This window comes from Schistocerca cancellata, chromosome 9 (assembly GCF_023864275.1).
Source record: "Schistocerca cancellata isolate TAMUIC-IGC-003103 chromosome 9, iqSchCanc2.1, whole genome shotgun sequence".
NCBI lineage: Eukaryota > Metazoa > Arthropoda > Insecta > Orthoptera > Acrididae > Schistocerca > Schistocerca cancellata.
This window is the reverse complement of record NC_064634.1, coordinates 495577395-495593185: the sequence shown is the minus strand read 5'-3', so window position 1 is coordinate 495593185 and position 15791 is coordinate 495577395.

The following is a 15791-nucleotide window of genomic DNA, read 5'->3' as shown; positions in this document are numbered from 1 at the left end:
ACTTATTGTCACTCTGTTATGTCATATGGTATATTTTGGGGTAACTCCACAAACCAAGAAAAATTTTTTAGAGTACAGGAGAGTATAATAAGGGTAATGTGTAGTGTAAATCCAAGAACATCATGTCAAAACCTATTCAAAGAATTAGGAATACTAACCACAGCTTCTCAGTACATTTATTCCTTAATGAAGTTTGTTGTAAATAACACATCTTTTCTTCCAACTAACTGCTTAGTACACAGTATCAATACTAGGAATAAGAACAATATACATAAAGATTTAAAATCCCTTACTCTTGCCCAGAACAGAGTCCAGTATTCAGCAACGCATATTTTCAATAAGTTACTCACAACCATTAAGAGTTTAGTTTCAGACAAGGCACAATTTAAAAGAATTTTTGGTGGCAAACTCCTTCTATTCCATCCATGTATTTCTCAACAAGTGCAGTAGACCATTTTAATGAAAATTTATTATACTTTAATTTTTTACAGTTCTTGGTTGTAACAGCCAAGTAACTACCTACTGTGTGAATGATGGATGTATGGAAAGCAGATGTAAGTCTTAAGTCTGTAAATAGTGGAAGTTTAATTTTAAATCTTGTACATAATTTAACTGTTCTTAACTGAGGATCATTGAAATGAATAATTTACTTTAATTTTTGACAATACTTGGTTGTAATAGCCAAGTAACTAGCTACTGTGTGCATCATGGATTTAATGACAGCAGATGTAAGTATTGTTGTTGTGGTCTTCAGTCCCGAGACTGGTTTTATGCAGCTCTCCATGCTACTCTATCCTGTGCAAGCTTCTTCATCCCCCACTACCTACTGCAACCTACATCCTTCTGAATCTGCTTAATGTATTCATCTCTTGGCCTCCCCCTACGATTTTTACCCTCCACGCTGCCCTCCAATACTAACTTGGTGATCCCTTGATGCCTCAGAACATGTCCTACCAACCGATCCCTTCTTCTGGTCAAGTTGTGCCACAAACTTCTCTTCTCCCCAATCCTATTCAATACTACTTCATCAGTTATGTGATCTACCCATCTAATCTTCAGCATTCTTCTGTAGCACCACATTTCGAAAGCTTCTATTCTCTTCTTGTCCAAACTATTTACCGTCCATGTTTCACTTCCATACATGGCTACACTCCATACAAATACTTTGAGAAACGGCTTCCTGACACTTAAATCTATACTCGATGTTAACAAATTTCTCTTCTTCAGAAACGCTTTCCTTGCCATTGCCAGTCTACATTTTATATCCTCTCTACTTCGACCATCATCAGTTATTTTGCTCCCCAAATAGCAAAACTCCTGTACAACTTTGTCTCATTTCCTAATCTAATACCCTCAACATGACCCGACTTAATTCGACTACATTCCATTATCCTCGTTTTGCTTTTGTTGATGTTCATCTTATATCCTCCCTTCAAGACATCATCCATTCCGTTCAACTGCTCTTCCAAGTCCTTTGATGTCTCTGACAGAATTACAATGTCATCGGCGAACCTCAAAGTTTTTATTTCTTCTCCATGGATTTTAATACCTACTCCGAATTTTTCTTTTGTTTCCTTTACTGCTTGCTCAATATACAGATTGAATAACATCGGGGAGAGGCTACAACCCTGTCTCACTCCCTTCCCAACCACTGCTTCCCTTTCATGTCCCTCGACTCTTATAACTGTCATCTGGTTTCTGTACAAATTGTAAATAGCCTTTCGCTCCCTGTATTTTACCCCTGCCACCTTTAGAATCTGAAAGAGAGTATTCCAGTCAACATTGTCAAAAGCTTTCTCTTAAGTCTACAAATGCTAGAAACGTAGGTTTGCCTTTCCTTAATCTTTCTTCTAAGACAAGTCGTAAGGTCAGTATTGCCTCAAGTGTTCCAGTATTTCTACGGAATCCAAACTGATCTTCCCCGAGGTCAGCTTCTACTAGTTTTTCCATTCGTCTGTAAAGAATTCGTGTTAGTATTTTGCAGCTGTGGCTTATTAAACTGATTGTTCAGTAATTTTCACATCTGTCAACACCTGTTTTCTTTGGGATTGGAATTATTATGTTCTTCTTGAAGTCTGAGGGTATTTCGCCTGTTTCATACATCTTGCTCATACATCTTGTAAGTATTAAACCTGTAAATATTAGAAGTTGAATTTTAATTCATGCACATAATTTTACTGTTTATTGACTGAGGGGCATTAAAATTAATGAAACTCAAGTTTTTCTAATTACATTTTTGTAATGTGTTTATATGACATGTTCCACACCCAGGAGGATCCCCTACTGTGGGTATATGGAGTGGATAATTAATCTAATCTAATCTGGTGGCAAGACGCAAACTCAGGGATTTTATGATTCTATTCATGCATCAGTCATATTTGTACATATAATACTTTGGCAAATACATCACTCTGGAAGTGAATGAGTCATTTTTAGTAGCCCTGTATATTTATTAATACCTCTTCATAATTAAACAACTAGATTCATCTTGGCATGCCATTCTTCAGTGTCTCTAGAGAAGTATGTCATATGCATGTAAGTGGCAGTAAATAAACATGATATGTACCATTTGTGATGGCTTATATATTTAACTGTTGTTGTTGATTTGATAGACAGTTGGTGCATGTCTACCTGTTGAAGCATTGTGAACAATGGCACATTGCATTAATTCACTACCATTTTCATGTACAGCACCTTGCTGTGGGTAATTAATTAAAAACTGTGTAATTAAGTAGTAGTCATGTTAAATATCCTGCATAAGTTGAAGAGTAATGCTTTCATTGGATAGAGAAACTCGCTTTGCAGTGGACTAACTTCATCCCAAAATGCAGTGCCCAGTAGCTTCTGAGTAATCTCTTCAGCCCTGCCTTTGTTTTTCCATTGGAACGACATTGTCCTTCAGTCAGTGGTAGTTCTTGGTATTTCTTGCAGCATGCCTTGTCGGTAGGCAAAGTGCAATTCAAAAATTCCTCACCCTTGAAATTTTTGACCTTGTTAAAAACATTAATGTATCTGTTGTAGTCATGGATAGGTAAACAAAAGTGAGACTGGTAAGTGAAGCAGCAGAGCTGTCATGTACCACCTCCTAGTGTACACTGAGGAGAGAGCATCGAGTGGTTTAGCAGAGGACTTGCCACCAATGGTAATTGACTCATAAATTTCTGTAAGGCAACCAGTCTTATAACTAAGTGTTTTTTGGACTGATTTTAATCACTCAAGCATTTTTTTAATTACTCCTCAGTAAAATTTATTCACATGGACTTACCCCCGTTTTCGTCCTCGTAACCAACCTCCTAAAATTTCTTTGGACATGCCTTTCTTCTTCCTTTAATATCATCTTGTGATTGACATACCAACTTTACTCGTGAACAACACTAGCACTTCTATAATTGACAGTTTGGTAGCTTGTCAATTTGAGTCCAAAACTATTAATTTACTCAATAAGAAATGGAACAATGTTGCTGGTATTCCCAGAGATTAATATTTATGTTAATAGCAGGTGTTAAATGGTATTTAACTTTTATATTAACAACAAGAGTTAATTGGCATTACTATCTCTTAACTAGTAAATGGTGGGCACAAATTTTCCATCCAACTGAAAACGTAAGAGATTAAGTATGCATAATGCAGTAAATACTTACGAATTTCAACTTAAAGATCTAATAACCATTTACTGTATGTATATATAAGTGTGTATTCAAACCTCTGTTATTCCTGAAGATACTTCAGTAGTAATTAACAAAGAAAAATTTTGATAATACTATGAAAAAGCATTTGATGGCATATCCATTGCTGATACAGCTATCTGATTATTGCTGCAGTTATCTTGGTGTTACATTATATCTCTGTAAAATGGGTAATCTCTGGGAATGTTGATATATTTCAGAATTACTATTAAGACAAATATTCTTTTTAAAATAAAATTACTGAAAACTCTATGTATGTGGCTGCAATCATTAATTTTTCTTTTAGAACACAATTGTATCATATTTTCCTTTATTAGGTAGAGCCAGTTCAGACAGTATACAACTAAGATTCGAACATTCAAAGTTGGACAAAAGAAATTGTCTTCTTTAACATTTGAGTTCTAGCACCCAGATTTACAGTCATCTACAAAAGCCTGTTACCTATCCACTTTTCTTGCCATGAAATAATAAAAAAGAAACAAAAATAATTACTTCCTGTTACCACTTCTTTTGCTACAGCAAAAATAAAACTTCACCCACTTCAGGTGTTTGCTTTCTATCTAAACAGATGATAATTAGATGATTCCACTAGCCATCTTGTGAAATAATGAAAGTGCTAAACATGTTTCGAGACTACACTTGCTTAAAACTGTTCCTCAATATTGCATCATTTTAAGAGTGCTTTATGATGTATATTACCACCCCAAAATTAATTATTCTTGATAGCTCATTTCATAATGGCCACTATAACCTGATTCACAGCAATCTGTAGCAAAATAACTACCAAAATTTCCCTATAGTTCAGCATTCTACTGAAGCTGTAGAATTAATTACGAGAGTCATCAAATACTTTTCTGCTCAGTGGCAGATGCAAATACTCAATTTTGTTTCCAAACATTCTTGCCAAACTTTCAACCACTTAGCATGAGTCCTGCCCATTGATGACCTAAACCGTATTTCATGCAAAATGAACAATGTTTACATTGCCTCTTTGTAGTATTCTTATTGTGCAATAATAACAACTGTTGCAGCCAGTAACTGGGTGCACGTTGAACTCTTTGACCAACATCTCTTCTCTTTGAGCTTACAATTCTCTGTAAGTTTTCTCTCCTCCCCTGCGAACTGGGGGGCTCCATGCTTCCTCCCATACATCATCAAACTAAAACAATTCCAATTACAAACCATATTCCACATTATGTCAATACACAAGTTCTGCTTATGTATGCAAGATAGTGTAAAGCTTATAAAAGTCCCAAAATTTTCAGTCATTCACATCCTATAGGCTTCAAATTTGAATAAGCTGACTTTTTGTTTGGCTTGCTGAAGTTGCCATAGGATTAATATTATTAACATGTTGCCTGCTGCACAAATGTGTTAAAATTGGTTTTTAACAAACCGAACTTTAAGAAAAAGTCTGCTTTTAAGGAATAAAAATTAAACAGTGTGCAAACCGAAACCCTGCAAAGATGAAATTCTTAATTTGTTTGGGAATTTGTGACAGTTCCATTCGTTTTCAATCAAACTGTGTTACATTTCTGATGTAAAATTGTCAGTAATTCACAATCCATGTTTATTGCTGATAGGTACATTGTAGTTTTTGGTTGGTAATGTAAAACAAGTGCAGATTCCTATGCATAGATCACATGATATGATTTCACAGAAAACTTTGCCAACACGCAAAGTCTTTGTATTGTTTTGTTTATCTACACTGTGAATGTTTTGTATAGTTAATGGCCAACAAACTAAGAAAGAGTAAGAGTCAGCAAAAACTGACATTTATTCCTTGTATTCAAGGCAGTTGTAACATTAAACACTCTGACATGGCAAAGAAATAAGCTTTTCCACCATCTTTTTTATACAGCATATACTGAAATATTATGAGGCATTCCTGAGTGCCGAAACTCAAGGATCTTGTGCATTGTATAGCGAAGACATTCGTGCTTCATCATTTCAAGTGAGCTACACATCTTCAGTTAAACTGCCCAATTATCTGTTAATGTTAAAATCTGTAAAACTGCCTGAACTGATGGTGTGTGAACTATGTTGTTTTCCTCTCACTTCAGTCATTCCGTGCACTGTCTGTGACAATGACAGACAGTAAAAGGAGAGCTCCTGTTGTGTGGTTAAAGCTGTATTACTTCTTTAATTCTTCCTGAAAAGTAGATCGGAGTTTGTTTATTTTCTTAAAGACACCATAACAAGTTACATTATGTCCCAGGAAGATTTTAGTTTTTGTAGTAATATATTGTATGCAGCCACTTTTTTATTTAGTTTCAATGTGAATTTCGTTCTATATTGTAATGTTCAGTAAAATTCCAGAAGCCTTCAGTAAAACCCAAATGCTCATCCTCTGTGTGGACAGGACACAGTAGTGCCGATTCGAGCTCTAAAATTCATAAAAATTTTCACGATCACGGTCTCGCATTGCCACACCTGTGACACGAGGTAACGTGTGATTGACCGTTATGGTGTAATAACAAACACTGGCTGGTAGTATTGCCTTGGACATTCTTTCAGTGGCATGACATAAGTCCCTTGCACTGGTAATGGTCTGCTAATATGTGCAGTTATTTCCAGTAACCATACAGTTTATCATGTGTGATAAGTTGTGCAGCTAACTGGAAGGTGTTTGGCCGCCATAAGAACTCAGAAACAATCTTCTTTCTTATTAAATGGTTTCATGAAATGGGAAGCGGAAACGTATATACTGGGGCTATAACTTTGCTTCTGCCATCCATTTTTTCTCAAAGTTCGAGGCTTTATTGTGAGCATCTTACAAAAAAATTATCACTGGCCACTACTTTCTACCATCTTTCAGGCAGCATACGACTCCCGCGGTGCAAAAACTGGGTGTCTTTCGAGAAGATCCATGCATCGATCCAATTTTGCAATTGTTCATATGACAGGAAGCCCTGGGAAGCCAGGTCGTGTGCCATTGAACTAAAAAGTTTTTAGTCAAAGGAAACAATGTCTGTAGAATATGGCCATAGGGTAGGACTTCCCATTTCAACATTTCCAGGTGTGTTTTGTTGGGTTTTGTGACATGGGGTCAAGCACTATCATGCTGCAAAATCAGCTTTTCATGTATATTGTTGTACGGTGGCCGTTCTTGGCTCAAACACATCAATTACTTTCAATAGCGATCTCCTGTGATTGTTCTCGTAGGTTGCAGTAGCATCACAAGCTTTCTCGCTTTCACAACCATGCCGGTCTTAAACATCAAAATCACCATTCTGGAAGCATGGAAACCATTTTCTACAAAGTTCTGTCACTATCAGGCAGCCCATCATAGGTCTTATCCAGCTTTTTCTGAGCCTCAGCCATAGGTTTCTCCATATCAACGCAGAAAATTAAAACCTGCCGCAGATGACGAGAATTGGGCTCGTAAGTTGACATATTCAGATGAAAATAACTTTTAAGATGAAATCAAAAATTGACTAATAGTTGATGGCGCTATGTTCTCAAATGCCTAAGCCTACTATATGACACTTATGACCTACTACTTGCACCACTACTTTCCAATAATGCTATCTACTGCAAAACAGTGAATGCAAAGTTGTAGACCTAATAGATGGAAATTTATTATGAGAGGAAGTCCAAGAAGTCACTCTGTAGTCTGGGACTGAAGATTTCAGTGCATCAAATGGCTGCTGGACTACTCGGAAAAATGTCATAACCTTTCTTACCAATAACTAAGTGGAGAAACTGGCAGTAGATATAGTAAGTACTGAACATTGGTTTCAGAATGGTCTATTCTCTTCAGGGGAAATACTGTCATGGAAAGGAATTGGACCATGGCTGATAACAGACATGAGCCCTGAAACTTTTTCAGTGCTGCTGGGACAAGGGTCTCTTTTTTTTTTTTTAATTTCTTTCCCTCAAAAATATGGGCCTGTTCTCTTCAGAGAGGAAATGTCACATAGGAGGAAAAAAGCAGGGAAAGAATGAGAGTCCTGCTGTGTTAACAGCGATGACAGTGAAAGGTTGTCACCATCTTAAAACAGTGCTGTTTACCTACAATTTTATTACCAAACACTGGAGGACTACTGAAATTTGTAAGAAGTTTCTCAGCTTAGATGACGAGATAAGGGGAGCAGGAAGAAAGACCATTGTTGTTACTGAGATATCCCCTGCACACACAGTGACGATAACATTCCAGAGGAAAGGTGATATGTTCTTTCTAGTAGCCGTGCAACTCACTGCATCAGTAAAGTGACACAGAACATCTTGGTAGTATTCCTTATCAGCTTTAGTACCTTGTGGGGTATATTTGTGATGGACCAGGCCATGGGAGTCAAAAAAGATGGCCAGCAATACTTTCGCATTGCTGCGAATCTGCCTCACTTTTTTGGATCTCGGGGATGATGGGTGTTTCCACTGTGAAAACTAGGATTTTGTTATTGATCATACCCATAAACTCAGAACTCATTGTCAATAATCACTGTGTTACGAAAGTTGGGATTAGTGTTCACAGTATCCAGTATGTGCTATACCATCTCCAAAGAAAGTTGCTTCTGCTCAGTTCTACATCTGCATCCACACTCTGCAAGACACCATATGGTGCTTGGCAGCAGCTACCCTGGACCTCTACTAGTCATTTCCATTCCTGTCCCACTGACAAATAGTGAGAGACAAACGACTGTCTACATGCCTCGATATGAGCCCTAATTACTTGAATATTATTGTTGTAGTTCTTACATGTTGGCGGCAGTAAAATCATTTAGCAGTTAGCTTCAAAAGCTGTTTCGCTAAATTTCCTCAATAGTGTTTCTCGAAAAGAACATCACCTTCGCTCCAGAGATTCCCATGTGTGTTTCCGAAGCATCTCCATAACACTTATGCCTTGTTCAAATCTACCAGTAACAAATCTAGCAGCGTGCCTCAGAATTGCTTCAATGTCTTTCTTCAATCTGCCCTTGTACTGATCCCAATCAATGGAGTAGTACTGAAGAATAGATCATACCAGAATCCTACATGTGGTCTTTCTTACAGGTGAACCTCTCTTTCCAAAAATTTTCTCGATAAACTGAAGTCGGCAATTTGCCTTCCCTATGATAGTTCTCGCTTGCAACTTTGGCACAAATTTTGCGGAGATCCTCCTGAGGTCCAGACATTTTGTAAAAGTGGATTGAATGATCCAATATTAATTTTAACCTTGTCTGCAAGTTCTCTGATTGTGATTCACATATCCTGCATTATCAGGGTACTTGAGTGATCAATAACAACCTCATTTGTGGATGTTGGGGGCCTGCCTGAACATGCTTCACTCTATACTGATAAGGGGTGATCTTTGAAACTGTTGTACCACTCCTTTATATGTGTAGTACCCTTTGCTTAGCCCCAAACGCAAGTCGAATCTTCTGCATTTTTTCAACTTGATAACTGTCAAGTTTAAAACAAAATTTGATGCCATAACAATGTTCCACTTTTTCTGTCATTTTGCCCACAATACAAAATCTGATGACTACCACTTACAAGTGCTCACTTGTCAATGACGACTAGCCAGTGACTAGTTTTCTGAAAAAAAAATCTTGAATGTGCATCAAGTGTGCCTACAAACATAGAGAGCATACCCTGCAATAATACGGTTACTGGTTTCAACAATAAAAAATGTCAGGTACTTTTGAATAGCCTTTTATATCTTAGGATGTTCTGGGGCTGTCTCATGAGAGTTTACGATTAAAAAGTGGTATCTACATGGCCGAAAAACCTGCACATTCTGATTATGGGTCGTCTTGTTAGTATGCTATTTAGTGTGTGTAGAAAGTGTCTATGTTAAAGGAAGTTCTTGAAATTCCATTTGTAAAATAGTAATTCTGTGTGGTACTGTATTTTTTAGCTTTACAGTGGGAGAATGTATTTAAGATACCAGGAATTTTAACAGGTCAGCCTAAGCATGAGTCCATATGACAAAGACATCAATGTATCTAAACCAAACCATTTCCTGAAGGCTTATGGATCTCAGGAAAGCACCCTCCAAGCAACCCGTGAAAAGGTTGGCCTAGGAAGAAGCCATCCTGGTTCCCATGGCCATACACGTGATCTGTTTGTGTGTCTGAAGTTCTCCCAGTTAAATTTCTCCCAGTCCTATTCCTAATCCCATGCCACTTTCATTGGTGCAGATCTCATCCACAACAAAGGCCAGCTACACACATCTGTTCACATTAAATCTACTAACAAACGACTTGACTTAATTACCCCTCAGGCCTAGTTCAAAAGCAGATTCCCAAGCCGTCACATCCAATCCTGATACTGCCGATCCCTCCAAAAATCAACTTAATAGTACACCACTTGTTACTGGGTACTGTCTAGGTCTTGAATGTATTAACCAGCTATTTTGGCAGAGCTATGACTTCCTAAAATCAAGCCCTGAAATGAGATCCATTCTGTCTGAGAGTTTTCATCCTCCCAATCTCTGCAATATCCTTGTCTGGCCCTATGCTCCTTCTGCACCCATCTCCGTACTCCATGGGTCCCACCTCTGTGACCATCCCCTGCTGTAAGACTTGCCCCATGCACCCTCGTACCACCACCTATACCAGCCCTGTAACAGATAAAATATACAATATCAAAGGAAGAGCCACCTGTGAAATGACACAGGTCACGTATCAGCTGTTATGTAAACACTGTTCTGCCTTTTACAGCAGCATGACTACCACCAAGTTATCGGTTAGGATGAATGGACATAGGCAGAGGCTCTATACAGGCAACAGATAATATCTGGTTGCAGAGCATGAACTACAACATGGCAGCCGTGACCTCAGTGCCAGTTTCACTACACATGCCATCTGGATTCTTCCCCTAGACACCAGTTTCTCAGAACTTTGCAGGTGAAAACTGGTGCTACAGCATGTCCTTGGTTCTCGCCATCCAAATAGCTTTAATTTATGTTAATTTCTTTGGTATCAGCATCTCTTCACAGTAGCTTTGTTTATTCATTCCGGTTTAGTTTTCTACAGCTTTCATTTTGTGATCTATATATTTTTCGCCATCCCCCTCCCATCTCTATCACATACAATGCACTTAGCTTTTTGCTCTTATTAACTTGTGCACAATGTTTTAGCAGTAATGTCTGCCTTGCATACTCATCTTCTTCCACCTTTAAGCTATCAGGTTTTCAAGTCTTGCCTAGTACAATCTCGAACAATCAGTCTTTCCTTCTCATCCAGTCCAGTAAGTGTCCTCTGACTCAGGGTTCTTGGTGACTTTTTCAAACTCTACCCCTTTTCTTAACTCTACCCCTTTTCCTAAATCTCACCAGACCATTTTCTTCTCTCCTCTTCCTTCCTCTTCAACCCTTCTGCCAGGCATAGGAGCAACTGGCTGCGAAAGCTTGAAGACTTAATGCCTTTTATATGTGTGTTCTCCTGCTGCTGCTTGGTGAGTAGATTTTTTATCTATCCAATTACATATTTCCAAAAATTTATTATTTTCATTAATATAAACTTCATAACATGTTATTTTAACACCTTTCTCAGCATTTAAAAAGTGTGCATACAACATTTGTACCTGTAAAAAATAAAATTCCATCTCACTGCATCAGGAGTACTGATGCGCCCGGTTGGCCGTGCGATCTAACGCACGGCTTTCCGGGCGAGAAGGAGCGCCTGGTCCTCGCCACAAATCCGCCCGGTGGATTTGTGTCGAGGTCTGGTGAGCCGGCCAGTCTGTGGATGGTTTATAGGCGGTTTTCCATCTGCCTCGGTGAATGCAGGCTGGTTCCCCTTACTCCGCCTCAGTTACACTATGTCGGAGATTGCTGCGCAAACAAGTTTTCTACGTACACGTACACCACCATTGCTCTACCACGCAAACATAGGGGTTATGCTCATCTGGTGTGAGATGTTCCCTGGGGGGGTCCACCGGGGGCCAAACCGCAAAATAACCCTGGGTTCGATGTGGGGCGGCGGAGGGGTGAAGTGGACTGTCGTAGTCGTCGTGGGGTTGCAGACCACTGCAGCTGCGGCAGGTACGGAGCCTTTCCGTCGTTTCTAGGTCCCCGGTTAACATAGAATACAATACAATACTGGTGTGCCTCGTCACAAATCAAGCACTCTGTAGATACATATGTAAGAGGATCATTTCAAAAGTCTGGCACACTGCATATTCGTGACTATTACCATGGCATGATCATGTCAATTGCGAGCAAGACTTTAGGCATGACAGTCATATCTGTATTTGCTGGTTCATGTGGCTGTGTCATGAGTAATTCAGTTTAAAAATGGAAAGTGAAAACAATTCAGGTCGGATTACACATAGTGACCAGTGTTCCGTCACCAAAATTGAATACCTATGTGGAAAGAACCCATTGGAAATTCACAACGCTTTGAGAGAGGTGTGTGGGAATAGTGTAGTGGATTGTATCATAGTATCACAATGATCTGCTCATTTCCATGAAGGTCAGGGAAGCATTGAGGACAACCCAAGAAGTGGAAGGCCACCAGCTACACGACTCAGGTTATTGTTAATGACATTTTTGTGAGAAGATTGATGAAAAACATGAGGAAACTGCATGAGGCGAGGACGTCTGTCACTTCAGTTTTACAGATTCCTAACTGAAAAGTTAAAGGTGAGAAAAGTTGCTGCCATATGGGTACCGCATGAGCTAAGGGAAGACCAGAAAGCAAGTCACAAAAAAATTGCAGAATAATTGCTTCAGCATTATCAAGCAGAACAATAGTTTTTGGATATGATTGTTACACTTGATGAAACCTGGATACAAGATTTTGAGCTAGACTTGCAGTCTGTCATCACAGTGGAAAATTTCACTCCCACACGCCCAAAAAATTCCTCCACCAACAATCAAAGGTGAAACTGATGATGAACTTTGTGTATGACATGAATGGAGTCATACCTACAAATAATGCCCCAAGGGACCTCTCTGACAGGCACATACAACAATCTAGTTCTGCAAAATGTTTTGCATGCAAAAATTCGTCAAAGGAAGTCTGACATTCTTGCAGCTGGTTTCCTCATTTTGCACGATAATGCAAGACCGCATATTGCCCTACCAGTGAGAGAAACACTTGACAAACATGGATGGGAAATACTTTACCACCCACCATACAGTCCTGATATGAGCCCACCAGACTTTGATTTGTTTCCCAAATTGAATGAACAACTTCATGGAAAACATTTTGATACAAGTGATGTGGGATGGCCTGCAGGGTCACCAGATTTAAGTATTTGTGACTTTTTGCTTTGGGAGTATCTGAAGGAAATGGTCTTCAAATGTCATCTCAGTCTACCTGTGCTAAGGGAGCAGTTTATTGAAGAATTGAATGCCATACCCCGAACTGTTTAAACTAGCTGTTCAGAAATTCGGAGATCAACTACAAAAATGTTTTGCTCCTAATTGTTGCCCTCTTAAGAACACAGAATGAACATAAAATACTGTGAATTACTAACTTCAAAAATAAAAATATTTTTTTTCTTTATATTACAATTTCTTTATTTATAACTCCTCAAAACTTCAAAACTTTTTGAATGGTTCTGCCGCAACCTCCCTCCCTCTCTCCCTCCCTCCCCCCTCTCTCCCTATCCACTCCCTCCCCCCTCCCTCCCCCTCCCTCCCTCCCCCTCCCTCCCTATCCACTCCCTCCCTCCCCCTCCCTCCCTATCCACTCCCTCCCTCCCCCTCCCTCCCCCTTCCCTCCCCCCTTCCTCCCCCCTTCCCTCCCCCCTCTTTCCCTATCCCTCTCCCCTCACTCCTTCCCCCCTCTCCCCTTGCTCCCTCTCATCCCTCCCTCACCCCTCTCCGCTACCTCCCTCCCTCCTCTCTGCTACCCCCCTCCCGCCCTTCCACTCCCTCCCCTCCCCCTCTCCTCTCCCATCCACTCTCCCATCCCCCTCCCCTCCCCCTCTCACCAACCCTCACCCCTCTCCCCTCCCCTCTCCACTTCCCCTCTCACCTCCCTTCGCCCCTCTCCCCTCCCCTCTCCACTCCCCCTCTCCCTTCTCTCCACTCCCCTTATCCCCTCCACTCTCCCCTCCCCTCCACCCTCTCCCGTCCACCCTCTCCCCTGCCCCTCCACCCTCTCCCCTGCCCCTAGCCCTCTCCCCTGCCCCTAGCCCTCTCCCCTGCCCCTAGCCCTCTCCCCTGCCCCTAGCCCTCTCCCCTGCCCCTAGCCCTCTCCCCTGCCCCTAGCCCTCTCCCCTGCCCCTAGCCCTCTCCCCTGCCCCTAGCCCTCTCCCTGCCCCTAGCCCTCTCCCCTGCCCCTAGCCCTCTCCCCTGCCCCTAGCCCTCTCCCTGCCCCTACCCCTCTCCCCTGCCCCTACCCCTCTCCCCTGCCCCTACCCCTCTCCCCTGCCCCTTTCCTCATCCCTTTCCCAACCCCCTCTCCCCTCTCCCTATCACCCCTCCCCCCCTCTCTTGGCCCCCCATCTCCCTTCCTTGAAGCCTGTAACAACAGTAAATAGAACATGAATATCAAGAGCATTTCCTAAATGGTGTTTAATTATTAATATAAATTTACAAAAGTCTTCAAAAAAATTACAGAAATGAATGATAAGCTACAAAACTCGCTATTAGCCATAAATGCAACTTACTGTGACCAAGAGAATATAGAAATTCTTCCTTTTCTGTTCACACCGATGTAACAATGCTGTTGCTCTGTGCCAATTTTTTGGTTGGTGGAGCACATGTTTTCTCATGGTGGATGCGGAATGAACAAGAATGCAATTGCTGTGTTTGCTGAAATTTGTTTGTTTTTCATCAGCATCACTAGTACTGCTGTCTATTTAGAAATCAGTGTTGAAATCACTAGGAGACGAGGCACTGGTGGATTTGAAGCTGTGGGGACAAGTCATGAGTTGTGCTTGGGTAGTGCACATGGTAGAGCACTTCCCTGCAAAAGGCAAAGGTCCTGAGTTTGAGTCTCAGTCCAACACACAGTTTTAATCTGCCAAAGTTTTCACACTAGTTTAACATAATGATCCTGTTTTGTTTGGTCATGAAGACTGGCATATTGCCACTTGGTACTCTATATATGCTTATAATTATGAAATTAAATTTTGGCAGTTTAGTAATAGAAGTTTTGAAATCTTTTCTTTTTATTGACATCACAGAAATTTTATTTGATCTTTCATAAATGTAACAGACCTCTCCCTTGGAGAATGCTTGCCTAAAATGACTTGCTATGTGTATTGCTATATTGAGGTTAATTTTCCTTTGTCATTTCATATCCAATGTTCAGTAATGTAAAGCATGTCCACATTTAGTTTATTTTGAAATAGTGGTTCCAACATGGTAATTTTATTCTTAAGTGATTGAACATTATGATGTAATATAACAAAACCAGGGCATTTAGGCACTTAAGTTGGAACAATTTCTAGTTCTCTGTCTAACAATATTTATAATACAGCACTTACCCTAAAAAAATCTTTGTTGTGTGTGGCTTCTGCTTCCTGGTGCTATTGGTTGGTGAGTTAAGTTCTGAAGCTTATAAAAATTATGCTTCATTCATCTCTGTCCTTTTCAGTTTAAACCATTTTATAATTTGTCTCTCACTGATCACTTTATGTTTGCAACTCGCCTAAAACACTTCGTAATCTGTGTGTGTTTGCCATTTATCCTCTAGTTTGCATTCTTTCTCGAAATAAGAGTACATATTTTATCGGCTTGTAACTCTTTTCCTGGGGCATTTAAATGGAGTCCATGGACTTTATGGAACCTTTGCTCCAAGCTGCTTATGTCTGTAATATTGAAATCCTTGAACTAAGTATATATTTCAGTGATACACTTGTTTGCAACACTAATTTTGCAATTCACATGATGCTGCCAAATAGCCACAGAGACTATGTTTGTATGGATTAAATTATTTAAGCATTTCTTCATTTATGAGGTAGCCTTGTCTTCTCATTTGTATAGGTGTTATTTCATCCTCCCATCAACACTACAAAAGCATTCATATTCATAGTAGCTGTGCCTATTAATTTATTAAGTTTGATATTGTACATAATGGTGCCCCAGCCTTTAACAAAAGGGATGCCTTGAGTATATTTATTATTTCATGTCCCATAGATTCAGGTATCAAGTAAATCTCAAGCATATGGAATGTGTCAAATTGTACATATGTAAGATATAACTTACATGAATACTATAAA